At 49.0% G+C, this 13,197-nt stretch overlaps 1 protein-coding gene and 1 pseudogene across 5 annotated transcripts in view; both read right to left on the bottom strand.

The window, feature by feature from the left end:
* The window catches only part of MGAT5 (alpha-1,6-mannosylglycoprotein 6-beta-N-acetylglucosaminyltransferase), a 353,212-nt gene extending 344,305 nt beyond the window's left edge, over positions 1 to 8,907 (bottom strand). For all 4 annotated transcript variants that reach the window (XM_084892259.1, XM_084892260.1, XM_084892257.1 and 1 more), the window contains exon 1: positions 8,508 to 8,907. The gene's annotated coding sequence lies outside the window, so the exon portion shown is untranslated. The remainder of the gene's footprint in view (positions 1 to 8,507) is intronic.
* Positions 8,908 to 11,430: 2,523 nt separating this feature from the next.
* On the bottom strand, positions 11,431 to 12,968 carry LOC311626916 (mitochondrial fission regulator 2-like; annotated as a pseudogene). The gene is made up of 2 exons: positions 12,945 to 12,968; positions 11,431 to 12,327 (listed from the first exon to the last, which is right to left on the bottom strand). The product of its transcript is annotated as a mitochondrial fission regulator 2-like (transcript).
* Positions 12,969 to 13,197: the final 229 nt, after the last annotated feature.

Below are 13,197 nucleotides of genomic sequence, written 5' to 3'. Positions count from 1 at the left end.
CCAAGGTCAACACCCTGATCAGGCCTGATGGCGAGAAGAAGGCATATGTCGACTGGCTCTTGACTATGATGCTTTGGATGTTTCCAATAAAATTGGGATCATCTAACCTGAATCCAGCTGCCTAATTCCAAATAAAAAATTTTACACTGAGAAAAAAAAAAGAAAAAAGTCTTGAGGACTGTGGTAGACAGATAAGTGAACCCCAAGAAGTTCTGTTCCTAAACCCTGGAACCTGTGGCGATGTCAGCTTACAGGACAGATGAGATTAAGTAGAAGACCTAGAGATGAGATTATCCTGGATTATCTGTGTGGGCTCAATCTAATCACAAGAGTCTTAAAAAAAGGGAACCTTTTTAGAATGTAATGTTTCCTCTATTTATGTAAACTTACGCCTGCATTTATACAGTTACTTTTTCATAAACATCCAGACATCAAATCAATTCATGTTCTTATATCTAATTTTAGTCTTTCAGGTGAGTGTACTGTAATGCCTGTATGTGTAAGTCCTGTGAACAAATACAGGGCTTTTGTAAATTTTGCATTTATTGTAATTACCATTGTTTAATTTTTAACAGAAAAAGGTGTGGGGGGGGGACGCAGAGAACCTTTTCCGGCTGTGGTTAGATGGCCAAACTGATGGCAGAGGGACAAGGACCCAGCTCAACGCTGCTGGTTTGGGCACTGGAAGAGGGGCACCGCCTACAAATGCAGGTGGTCTCTATCAGCTGGAAAGGATAGGAAACGCATTCTTCCCTGGAGTCTCAAAGGAAATGGATACCGTAATCTTAGCCAGTGAGACCCCTGTTGGGCCTCCAACCTACAACATTATAGAACAATAAATTTGTGTTGCTATAAGCCACAAAGTGCTTAGTTACAGCAATGGCAGAAGAACTACGTCATTTTGCAGTCTTTATACTAAAAACTGACAATTGAGGAAATAGAAAAGTCTCTCTTGAAGCCACTGGTCTGAGGGGGAAAAATGTCTCGAACTAGAGAACACAAGCCAGGCCCAGCATGAAAAATGGGAGCTGGGTCTGATTCCAGATCTGGTGGCAGTCAGACTAAAGCCATCACGATAGGATAAGCAACTCGTTTTCATGGAAAACCTTTATTGCAGTCCAAAGGAAAGTACAATAAAATCATTATCCATACACTCTCCAAGCACGTATGAGGGGAAAGCCATAGGGACAAAATCCTTCCACAGAAACTCTCTAGAATTCATTCAACTATGGCTCCTCCTGACCTTCAGCTCCAACTTCGCTCACGCCCACTTCTTTGCAGCTAACACCACAATAAGATAATAGCACTAACGGTCTGTGAAAATGGACACACACACACACACACACACAAACACAGGCTCACTCACACACAGTCCCAATTTGCTAGGCTTCATGAGCCTGTGGATTATGTCCAGGGTGAGGGAGAAAAGACAAAATGTCTACCAAAGGTCCACAGATTTAAAAAACAGAACTCTAAACAGACACAACCAAGCAGGCTCACAAGAATGGGAACACACCTAAGAATACTCTCAAGGACAGATTAGAGAAACTAGAGCGGAAGAGTGAGCCGAGCTCAGCCAAGAAGACACACTGGTGGGACCCCACAAAGGTGGAGGAGCTGAGATGCCTCATTTGACAGAAGAGAAACCGGAACCGCAGAACACGGATCTGACCGACCGACAGAAAGTCAGCCAGCAGACTGCAGAGGCCTCCCCAGCCGGAGGGAGTTTACCTTCAGTAAAGACCTCGCTTCCCAGTGGAACCTGTGACTCCATGTCAGGCTCCATATCAGGCAGTGGAGCTTCCAGTCATGCCTCCTAGGGCTCTCCACTCCTTTCTGAGAAGCCCTTGGGGCAGATCAGATATATTTTTTTAAGCAACTTGAGCAAAAACTTTCCCTCTCTGGAGCTCCTGGACATCAGGAGAGCAAAAAAGGAATAGTGAACCTATGGAAGAAAGTTGGTAACATTTACCCAAGATAACTGCATGTGTGCGTACTAAATAATGTACGTTGGAGGGCTGTCCACAAAACAGTGTCACCTTTAAAGCTAGCGAGCACAGGAGTTAGAAACCACATGAAGGGCGGAGTGGGAAACGTACCATTCTTAGTCACGGGAGCCGAGGACTTTGTAAAAGAGGAAAGACCATCCCCGTGGGCAAAGGGCTTACAGCTGTGTTGGCGAAGGTCTCACAGAGGACTGGGGACTCCTCCTGTGAAGAGCATTATTATTGAGGAGGCGGGAGAGAAAAGTGCCCCTTCCTCTCCAAATCCCCACGGTGCTGCCTCACACCCTGATGGTTCTGAGAAATCACGGGAGAGGGGGTAGGGATATCCACCACACTGAAATATCAAGAAAGCAGAGCTCAGACTTAGCATGAGGCAAAGAGATTGCTTTTCTAAACAAGCCATAAAAGAGAAAGAATTGGTCATTTAGAAAACTCATTAGCATGAACACTAGTAAATAAAAAGTTGGCACTGGAAATAACAGATGGTTTAAAAAAAGCACACGCAGCTGCAGGGAGATTGATATCAAACTCCCTGTTCTTCCAGAGGAGTTTCATAGTGAAGCAGCGATGCAGGTACGTAAACAGAACCGGTGCGGCCTGTGGCCGTGTAAATCCTTAGCCACTCTCCCCAGGCACGGCGCCACGGAACCACAGCACTCCGTGGCCTGGTCATCTTCTGCTCTTTGAATCTCAGTGTCCCAGGGGGAAAAAATAGCTTCTCTGGGGGAAGCAGGTTATTTCTGGGCTGAGAAGTAAGGAGCAAGGCTTTTTATTTCTCAGCATTCAAAATAAACATCCCAGAGATAGTGATAATAGAGGGCTAGTTCCTGAGTGAGCATTTGAACTATATTCTTCTGCCAGCAAAAGCGAAAACAACTTGAGTTTTTCCTGAACAGTTTTTCTTTTCTTTCTTTTCTTTTTTTTTCATGAGGGAATTTTACAGCCTGGGGAATGAACAGAACTTGGGAGAGCTCATTCATTCCCTATACTTTCAACATCAGAACTGAGGCCCAAAGTGGTCATGAAACCTGGTCAGGGTCACACCCAGCTCACAGGTGGCAGGGAGAGGATTCGAGCCCAGCTGGTGTAGGCCCGGGGCCCATGTTGGCTGGACTATGCGTAGTTGTTAAAGCTAGGAACCTCACCCTGCACTAGCCAGCGCCTTTTTCCAGTTAAAGCGGAGAGAAGTCTTAGCATGGAAGTCTTAGTTGAATGAGTGTTCTTCATTTGCATACTGTTTCATAACAATTGACTCTTTTGTGTGGGCATGAGCAGGCCTTTGACCTTAACCTCCTTGAGTAGGGAAGGACTCTTAACAAGAAACTTTCAGAATCGGGTTCTGACGCAATCTGGTCATAGGGAAGGAATAAAGTGGAAGGAAATAGTGCCCGCCGTATGCCTAACGGGAAAATTCCACGAAGTAAGAAGATGCCAGTGGTCAGAGAAACATTTTACACGGCCTCAGCAATCTTCCCAGGATCCCACATACACTGCGGGAATGTCCTCACCAGCTCTTTTTTGGAACGGTGAAGAAAAAGTACACCCAACCCATGCTCCTAAAGAGTGAAAATCAATGCTGAGAGGGACCACGGGCCCTAAGACTGAGAGACAGAGTGAGAGAAAATAAGAATTCCAGAGTGAAACGTAAAGTCCATCCCAGACTACAGTCTTTTTGTTTATTTATTTTTTTTTTTTTAGAAAGAGAAAGAGAAGCATTGATTGGTTGTGTCACTTATTTATGCATTTATCCGTTGTTTCTTGTATGTGTCCTGAGGAGAGACTGAACCTGCAATCTTGGTGTATCAGGATGATGCTGTAACCAACTGAGCTACCCATCTTATAAGATGTCAAGCTTACAAGATGGCATAAAATAGGGAACACCTCACTCAAAGGCACAAAAGTTGCTTAGACTCTCCCATTTGGGGAGAGTGAGGGAACGTGGACACACCCCTCCCTCCCCATCAGATTCCAAGGGTTCTAGGAGTGGGAGGGACAGATGCCAAAGGCCATCACATTCTCTCCCTGGCTCAACTCTACAAACAAAGCAGGCGCATAACTGTTCCCAGTTGCTACCAGTTGTTCCTGTGGGACCAAGGGTCAGCATGGAGGCCCAGCGTTCCTACTGCTTTCGGCTGGTGGGACTTGGAGCAAGGCCTCCTGCCTCCCTGCACCTCCATGACCTGCAAAGAGCAAGGATCCAGAGGGATATTCCTCAAGTCCCTCCCAGCCCCTGCGTGTCTGAGGCTTCTCTGGGCTTTAACGGGGAAAAGCCGCTGCCTAGTGCAGGGTGGGGTTCCTAGCTTTAACAACTACGCATAGTCCAGCCAGCATGGGCCCTGGACCGACACCAGCTGGGCTCAAATCCTCTCCCTGCCACTTGCCAGCTGGGTGTGGCCCTGACCAGGTTTCACAAACCCCTAATGTTTCAATCTCTCAAAGTAGAAACTGGAAATGACATTAGCATCCACCTCAATGTTGCAGTGAGGAGTAAATGAAACACAAAATAAGCATTTGCAATCGTGTCACATACAGAAGGTATATTTTTCATCATCATCTATTTCTTGCCCACCTGTTCTTAAAATTTCTCCAAGATATATAATCTCCACATTGATCACCAACACAACACACTCCCAAGGGGGAGAAGGAGCCAGGAAAGATCCAAACTGTTACGTGTGGAAGATGGTGCTGTGTAGGATACTTATAAAAAGCATCTGACCAGCATGACAGCACTTACCAGCCTTCTGCGCTCAGAACTACAACACGAAGAAGAGGCGCTGAGACAGAAGTGGGTGGGCGGCACACACTCCCTCCAGAACCAGCCACAAAAACCTCACGGGGATGCAAATAAGTGAGGCTGCTACTATTCTAGGGATAACCTTGACTTTTTTGTAAGTAACTCCAATGCAAACACCAGTACTTCACTCTGACAAGTAACTAAGTGCTTGGATAACGCTATTCCTGAGGTCATGGGCAACAGGATGGAAATATCCTAGGTACCCACCCAGCTGGGGTCAAGATCCTGAAGGCACAAACGCAGGCATGGCAATGGGGCTGCCAGTTTACAGGGAGAACTGCTCCCACCAAATCCAGCCGCATCGCTTATCCTCCTTGTCCCTCCTGACTTCTGAGGCCGAGAGGCTCAGCAGAAAGGCCTCTGTTGTCTTTCCAGAGGGTTCTGTGTTCAGACAAGAGAGCTGGAGGATTTTGAGGAAATAGCAACCCCTCTCACGCACACATACAGCCTTCCAAACGTGAGGAGGTCGAGGAAGGATACACTTAATTGTGGCGATGAAAAAAAACAAACAAGCAAATAAATAAAACTGCACAAGTGGGCAAACACAGCTCAGGTCCCAACCCTTCCAGCTGAAAACACGGTTACAGTACGGAGGCTCCTGGGACCCGCCTTGGCGGCTTTCCAAGAGCTATTAGTTTGCGTTCACACACTGAGGAGAAGGTCAGGTAAATTAAAAGTGAGGAGGCAATTTTGAAAAAGGGCATCTTCATACCCAGCACCAGCACGGCGGCCGCCCCATACACACTCAGTGCGGACACACCCGCAGCTGGCACAGAGGTCACCGCATCAGTGCTTGGATTTTTGCTGTTGACACAGGACGCAAGAGAGCACAGGGACGAGGCTTAGGTTAGGAACTCTAAGAAGACGGGGAAATCTTGACTCGAATTCTGACTACTAAAGAGGGACTCTGAACTTCAAAGAAAGTCTGAACTTTAAAGGCAACCTAGTAAAACGTGCACCGACAAGCACCAAGTTCATTTCTGACCCAACCTCTCCACCGTCACCCACGTGGCACTCTCCCCCCACTGGAAAGTGATTTCTTCTCTTTTTTAGGTGCCTGAATTCTGGATCACACACACCTTCCTTCAGCCAAGACTGTTTGTAAATTGTTCGCCTGACACCAGGATCCTTCCCCAAACTTCAGCATCCGCCGTGACAATCCCCCAGAGACAGCACTCCCGCCAGCACATGCTTTCCTGAGACCTGCTACAACCACACCAACACAGAATACCGTCGTCCCCAGCCACTCCCCACCTTCCCAGAGCCAGAGGGACTAGACACAGAGGAGAAGGGGATAGCAATGAGTCCCCACTGCTCTTGGGAAGGAGCAGGGCAGCTGCCTGCCGGGACAACCACAGAGTCCGAACGGACATGAACTTTCCAGCCCAAGTCTTAACCGAGGACTGCTCTTTGCAATTTTCTTGATATTGCTGCCTATCAATGCGAGAGTGACTTCAATCCCAAGTCATGTGGGGCATTAGGAAAAGTCATGTCAAATATCAGCGTCATCCAGATCCCATCCTGAGGAGCCCCTTCTCAGGGAGCAGCCAAAGGCCTCCCTCCAGCCTGGGGCCACAGGCGGACTCTGGCATCCAATGCTTTGAGAAGCCAGCTGGGAAGAGGTCTGGCTGGTTATTTTTAAACGGAGAAAACTGAATAGGAAAGGAGAAAATGAGAATTCCTATGGTCTCCTGAGGTCCCTTCCAGCCTCAAGATGCTACCAAAGAACACTGCATATGCCCATGCTTCTTTATGAAAACCTATATGGCTGTGTGACTATCTGTACATGAGTAGTGTATTCACACACACACACACACACACAGAGAGAGAGAGAGAGAGAGAGAGAGGGAGCGCGCACTTGAAATGTGCACTGCTGAGGAGACCGGAAAGGCCATGAGCTGCTTTGCAGCACTGGCTGAGAGGCAGATGCCACTGGCAGATCTGGGCGAGCCCCTCAGCCCTGCTGCCTTTGCAGCCGGCCTTAAAACCAATCAGCGCGGTCCGGTAAAGCCCCGAACCCGGACTGCAGACTCCTTCCTGCTAATGACTCTGGTCACAAGTCACCTCGATGCGGGAAGGCAGGCCGGAATGAACAAAGGAGCAAAGCAGCTTCCTTTTCCTCCTTGGCCAGCCACTAAAGGGGGCAAAGGTCACCCTCTCCCCTGTCCTGCATCAGCTCCTTTCTCAGGCCTCTCTGCTTCAGGGTGACTACACGGACTTCAACTTGAGAAAAGTTAAAAGGCCTCTAGGCAGGGGAGCTTTGCTCTCGCCCTCACAGCCGAAAAATGTAGGGTGCCAGCTCCCACTTGCCTCTTTAGAATGACTTCCTGCCTCTAACACTTGGCTTCCAGTGTTTCCAAGGGCAGAGTTGCCATCCCACCCAAACCTCGGCTTTCTCCTCCCCAACTTCACAGCCCCCTAAGTGCCCGGCCTTCCCTCCCTGATCAACAACCAGAACCCAGTGCAGGCACTGGCGTCCGCCCAGGGCCAGGTCGCAGTAAGTGCCAGGAGTCCTGAGCCCTAAACTTTGCCTCTGGCATCTCTGAAAACCAAATGCGACGCCTTGTTCCTGCATCACCCAAGCACCTAGCACCCTGGCGGTGCTCCGAAAACGAAAGGCACCTCTTCCCTCTGCCGCGCGGCAGCTATGAAACCCAGGCTTTGTGTGTGACGTGACAGCGAGTCACACACCCCCTGCACCCGGTCTGCTCCGTGCACGGGGTCCGCGCGCGCGAAGAGCGCCCTGGGAGCGGGTCCGCCTGGCAGGCGGCCTTGTCCCCAGGCCTCTGGCCACCGGCCTGCGCCCTGGCCCCAGGGCGCCGGGATGACATCCGCGCCTCCTGCCCGGCCGCGGGGGCGGCGGGAGAGAGAAGCGCCGCGGGCCGGGCAGAGGCGATGCCCGGAACCAAAGGGCGGCAGGCTGGGGGCGCATCCCCCGACTCCAGCACCCACCGCCCGCCCCCAACTTTGCGCGCAGCGGGCGGGGAGCGGGCCGGGGCCGCTGGACTCGGCAGGAAGTTGCCGGGCCGCACTGAGCATGCTCTCCGAGTGTGTGCGCGGGTGTGGACGCCGCGCCGCCCGCAGCCTCTCCGGCCGGGCAGGCTGGCCCGGGGCGCGGGCGGGAGCGCGGGCCGCCCGCCGTCCCCCGGGCTGGAGGCACCATGGACCCCGCTCTCCCGGACCAGAGCGCCCGCCCGCCCACCCGCCGCATCCCGCTGCCCCTGGGGCCCGGGGCCAGCCTCCCTTCTTCCCCGTTACCGGCCGGTGACTGAGCCCGCCCAGAGCGCCCAGGACCCGGGCACCCCAGCCCGGCCCACACCCCCAGCAGAACCCCACCGAAGCTCCTCCGCGGTCCGACGCCCATCTGCCATCTCCAGCAGCTCGCCTCCGGCCCGCACAGCCACAGCCTCCTCTGGACAGTCCCTTTGAAAATCCCACAAACCGCTTCCCCACGGGTCCCGGGGGCCTGCAGCCTCCCCTGGAAACGCGTTGCCACGGACAGGTGGGCGCCTCAAGGCGCGTCCCCGGCTTCACTCCCGGACCCGCAGAGCGGCCAGATGCAAGCAGAGCCCCTGGCTGCGCCACCTTCGGCACCGGCTCTCCCCGCCCGCGCCCCGCGCCCCGCGCCCTCCGCGCCCCGCTCTGCGTGCATCTCCCCGCGGGGATGGCGAGTTTCCACGCGATCGCCCGGACCCAGCGGCTCTCACCTCCTTGTCGGGCAGCAGCCGGGAGCACCCTCCACTCGCTGTCCCCGCAGGGCCCCAGGCGGAGCGGGGCACGGAGTTGCGGCGCCGGGAGTCTGCGGCGCGGCTACCAGGCTGGATCGCGCCCGGGGCCACCGCGGCCGCCGCCGGAGCCGCCGCAGGGCCGCCGCCGCGCTGGAGGCGGCAGGGACGGTCTGCAAACTCCCAGCCCTGGCGGGCTGCGCGCGGCGCCGCCACACTCGGCACGGACGCGGCAGACACTCCTCCGAAGCTCGGCCGACCGGGGCTGAGGTCGGTCCGCTATGTCTCCCAGCCCTCCCTTTCCCGATGTCTCCAACTTCTCCCTGCTCCTGGGCTCCCGGCTCTGGGAGGCAGGGATCCCAGCCAGGGACGCTCGGCAAACTCCCGCCCTCCCCGGCCCAGCGCTCAGCCAATTCGAAACGCCCTAGCCTCTCAGGGGCCGTCTACAAATTACCAACCCTGTCAGAGAGGACTTCTACCAACCTTACAATTCCGCAGCCCAGAGGGGGGAGGAAATGGAAGAGACCGTTTGATCCCGACCATAAATAATATTCTAGCAAGGTTACGGGCCGTGTGCAAATGCGAATAAGCACTGCGTCCCCCAGAGTGGTGCAGTCCGGGCCTCTAAGCAGTGAAGCCGTGGAGGGGAGACTGTGAGCTCAGTCATCTCAGACATGCCCTGAGCCTTTCCACCCTGGTACTATGGGTTAAATGAAGCAGTGTGAGTTTCTGACACTTGGTTTTGGTGACCTTGGGCAAGCCACTTAACTATATGAATTTAGCTTCGTGAGGTTTTTTGTTTGTTTGGTTTTTGGTTTTTGGTTTTTTTTGTGTGAGGTTATTTTGAAGAAGAAATAAAATAAATGTAAAGTACTTAGAAACACCTAGCACATAGTAGATGCTCAATAAATGAATTCTATTTCTCTTTCTCTCTTCCCTTCCTACCTCTGTATTTTATGACTACTGTAGACAGGCTGGCTAAACATTGTAGTGTAGTAAGTTCAAAAAATAAATAAAACACATCACATGTCCTGAAAGCACCATAAAGAACATTAACTGCTATGACATTCAATCCAGCGGAGCCCAGGAGAGAGGATGTGTACATTTACATCACTAAGCATTACAGATCATTGTTAAAGGTATTAGAATACAAGGAGGGTGGCCTGGTGGGTTACTTAGGGGTGAAAATGACAAGGTTTCTAACCCTAGCAGGTCGCAGGCCATGTTCCAGTCATTATGTCAGGTTACTGTATGAGTTTATGGGCAGCTTTCCCTTTTGTTCCCTGCAGGATTTTTCCACCCCCATTTCACTGTCCTCCTGGGGTCATCTTTCTTGAATTTAGGTCACCCCACCCTGCTGACCTCCCTCACACCCTCCTCCCCCTTTCCCTCAGCAGAGGATTTAAAAACAAAGAATCATGGAACTTTGGGATCCTAGCAATGACTTAGTCCCACTCCCTCATTTTGTAAGTGAGCTCTCAAGGCACCTAGCTAATTAGGGAAGTCTCCTGACTTCAGGATCTTAGTAGGAAACACCCTGTGGCCTAGCTTCTGTTGAGCTAGCTCCAGGCACAGCAAGTCAGTCTTCCTTTAACTTCAAACTGGAGGAAGTGACTTTAACATTTTCTGAAGAGATGGGGCCCCAAATTATCAGCCAGTTGAATCCTCAGCTGTCAGAGACTGTCCAGGTGATGCCCAAGAACCACAGGAAATCTGCATGGGCAGAAGGATTCCTCTTAATAAGACCTTTTGGTCAAATCCCAGAATGTTGGGAGGCACGTATTTCCTTCGGTCCCTTGGAAGGAAATACCATCTCTAACTCTTCTGGCATTGGGAGGGAAATAGAAGAATGGTGACATCTGGCGGTCAGGACGTTCTGTGCTTTGGATAAGGAAGGTACAGATTCTTATCCTAATTCATCTGCTTTAAAGCCAAGTCCCATGGATGGTTAATACTTGTACCACCTGGTTGCCTACAGATTTCTGAAAGATGTCAATTATTTATTCCTCCTGTCAATTATTTAATAAATAATTAAAGTAATTATTTATTACTTTGTAGACCCACTGCTAGAGAAGACATTATAGATGATTATTACTTCAGGGTTTTTATGAATGTGTATGTGTATAGAGAGAAAGTATAAAAATATAATATTCACATGTACACACATTTTATGTATTTCATATAATACAAATATGTTTGTATTATATATACCATTTATTTGTATAAGTAATATACTTGCAATGTCTTTGAGGGAAATTAATACTATCTCAATTGTTTTTCTTACAGAATCAACATTTTATTTGTTTTCAAATTACAAACACACATTTTATTTTACATTCTGTTTACAAAGGAACAGTAAAAATGTAATAAGGAACAAAAGTAATAAAATTATAGGCATAGATATTTATATAGCAAGTACAGGCAAAACTTATGAAGAAGATTCTTTAAATACTAGCATTTATCAAATCACTTTCCAAGAATAATTCTTTACCACCTTCAGGAAGAATTTTTAGGAGGCTGAACCTAAATGATTCAAACTATGACTAGCTTAATGAAAAAATACATTCTTTGGAAATCTCAAAGGTCCTGAGGCTAGTTAACCAAATCAAATTTGAAAAGATCCAAAGGCTCATAAACTAGGATCTCATAACTTCTTTATTAAATTGTTTGAACATACTATCATTTGTTGATTGGTATAATGCTGCAACCCTTTAATACAGTTCCTCATGTTGTGGTGACCCCCAGCCATAAAATTATTTTTGTTGCTACTTCATAACTGTAATTTTGCTACTGTTATGAATTGTAATGTAAATATTGGTGTTTTCTGATGGTCTTAGGTGACCCTGTAGTAACCAACAGGTCGAGAACCGCTGCCGTAGAGCCTAAGGAAAAGGAAGGATAGAGCCTAAGGATAATGTGAAATGTGATGTCCAAACTTTGAAGTTTCTGGACCAGAAAATGGAGAAGACACCCAAGACCTATATTCTTTCTCAAGGGAACTGTCTTCTTGGAATTCAAATTCCTGGTGAAGTGCCTGGGAGATTATAGACACTGTCTCTCAATGTGAACTGTGCCTCTTCCTCGTGTGAATGGGTCTGCCTCCAGATGACCGACCATTCAATAACTTGAAGTGTAATCTCATTCATATTCTTTAAAATATCCAAGATGTTTGGAACATCTTTGTTTTTCTGATTTTTTGAATGATGACTATAATTGGTCTTGCTAGCACGTGGTGATTTTTTTTTTTTTTCATTTTAGTTGCTGAATTATCTGAGTCACAAATATTATTAAATCCTGGCTTTTCAAGAGGAGAGCATGTAGTCTGTAGAGGAGAAAACGGGGCACAGGAGAGGGAAGGGCTGGATTTGAAGGAAGTACTGGAACTACAGGATGGGAAGGAGAGGGAAGTACTGAATTTGAACATGGATCTGGCTTGACGCTCAGTTGAGCAGTCCCTGATGATGGCTCTGTCCCAAACCACCAGGCCTGTCATTCCAAAGGAGCCGAATTTGTGCTGTTTTTCAGTTCCTGCATTTCCACAATTGCAACAGTGTGAGAGCCTAGAAAATTTTATTCATCTTCAAGGACAGCTATTTTTTAAATTGAAGCTTTACATACAGGCTGAGCATTTTTTACTGGTGAGTTATACGGTGAGTTATACGTTAGAGAGCAAGTGACGGTGGATCCCAGTCTAATTGCAATGGATAGAAAAATTCACTTTTCTCATCTTCCTCATTTTTTCAAGACCATTGCAAAATCTGAGATAGTTGGCTTCATCATTTGCCACACACAAAAGATGAAACTACACATCCACAGTCACCTTAGTCTACAGAGTTCAGGGGCAGGATCAACTCAAAATCAGGCCTGGGACGAGGCTTTGAAGGACACCTGCGAACCTGGGCTTGCAGGCCCCGGGCTGTAGACATCCCGGAGACCCAAGGCTGGGTCCTGGAAATCCTCACTCAGCCCAGATAACTCCAGCAGAGGAGCCGCCGCCTCCTAGCGTGTCCCACCCAACCTCTGCTCCAGAGCTAAGATTTTAATTTATAGAAATAATTGCTAAAGGACACTTCTTATAGACATAAAGATGCTTACTGGGATGGATTTGTATATTTCATCATTTCCTCTCAAGGAAGAATTCATCACCAACTTAGAGGGTAAGAAATAACACAGTGGGATTTCAATAGGGAACGAACACCCTGTCAGCTGACGGTCAAGGTCATGCTTACCTGGTAAACAGTGATTCATCTTTTAACATTTCCATCCTTTCTGATCAGGTGTTAGGTTACTAGAAGAAGGATATTTGGGGTTACTTTGCAGCTGTGTATCGGTGGCCGTTTGTATTGCTAAGTCTGTTCCACTGCTCCCCATTTTTAACTGCTTCAGATAATGGCTCTGTTACAAACTTGCAAAGCATACCTGTGTCCACTCAATCAAGTCCATTGTTTCTCAGCATCTCTTACCAAGCTCCATGTGAATCATACTCTTCTCATAGCAGCTCTTAGAGCAGATTTTACTATACCCATCCTCAGTCTCAGGAAGGGCTGCTGCTGAGAGCCTGCGGAGTAAGTGGCCAGGCGGAATACTGCTCAGAGGCCATCCTGACCCTTTATAAAAAACAAAAACAAATTCATTCCCCACGGCTGGATTCCTTGCCAGGGGCGGCAGACTG

This window comes from Pipistrellus hanaki (genome assembly GCF_964339955.1).
Source record: "Pipistrellus hanaki genome assembly, chromosome: 8".
Taxonomy (NCBI): domain Eukaryota; kingdom Metazoa; phylum Chordata; class Mammalia; order Chiroptera; family Vespertilionidae; genus Pipistrellus; species Pipistrellus hanaki.
Note: the sequence above shows the minus strand (reverse complement) of the source record. Positions and strands in the feature narration are given on the sequence as shown.